Raw genomic sequence first — 1,055 nt, 5'->3', positions numbered from 1 at the left:
TTCTCCATTAATAATTCTTAGACAACTTTGAAATTTTGACGATTTCGAAATTTGAAAATTTAGATAATTATGTCATTGGTTACAATTTTTACAATGTGTCAGCATTCTCATGATCTCCATTCTGTTCGTTCTGTTTCCATTGATCTACCTTCCCTTCCCCTCCATGACTTCTCATCTTTGCTTTAGGGTAGATGTTGACCGTTTGGTCTATGTAGTTAATTGTTTAAGGAAGCACATTCCTCATGGGTGGTATTGTGTATTTTATAAGGCAATTGTTTGGGTGAAAAATGATCTACAGAAATAGCTTCAAATCCAAGTTCAAAAGTTATCTTAGAGTAACAGTCTTGGGGGTTCCTCTAGTCTCTATCAGTGCAGTAAGGGGTATCTTTTATTTTTATCCTTTAGTAAATCCCCTCTAAGACTTTGAGGATTGTCATTTGGAAGTACATGGTCCATTCTCTTGACCCTAGTGGAATATTTGCCCAAGCTTATTAATTTTTGTTGTTGTTGTTGTGTGCCGTTGAGTCGGACCCGACTCATAGTGACCCCTCCTTGGGTTTCCGAGGCAGTATCACTACGGAAGTAGATTGTCCCATCTTCCTTCCGAGGAGTGGCTGATGGGTTTGAACCACCAGCCTCCTGGTTAGCAGTCAAGTGCCTTAGCCACTATGCTACCAGATCAATTTAAATAATAAACTTTTATTTTTTTCTGATTTTCCATGCTCCTCAATATTAGTTAAAGTTCCTTTTCTTTGAGTGTTATTTTGTATGACCATTATTCAAAATCAAGATTTTATTATATCTGTTAACTCTAAGTGTAGCCAAAGAGTGGGAGAAAGATGTGTCAGTTTTCTTCTGCAAGGATTTACAGCCTTGGAAACCCTATAGGGGTTTATACTTTGTCCCTACAAGGTCACTATGAGTTTGAATGAACTCAATCACAGTATGTTTGGTTTGGGTTATAGCCAAATTAAAATTGAAAGATTGTGGGTAAGAGTGTTTCGGTTGCAAAACCCAACCACTGCTGTGGAGTCGCATCCAACTCATAGCGACCC

This window comes from Orycteropus afer, unplaced genomic scaffold (assembly GCF_000298275.1).
Source record: "Orycteropus afer afer isolate SDZICR_OR568_19922 unplaced genomic scaffold, OryAfe1.0 scaffold00287, whole genome shotgun sequence".
NCBI lineage: Eukaryota > Metazoa > Chordata > Mammalia > Tubulidentata > Orycteropodidae > Orycteropus > Orycteropus afer.
This window is presented reverse-complemented; position numbering follows the sequence as displayed.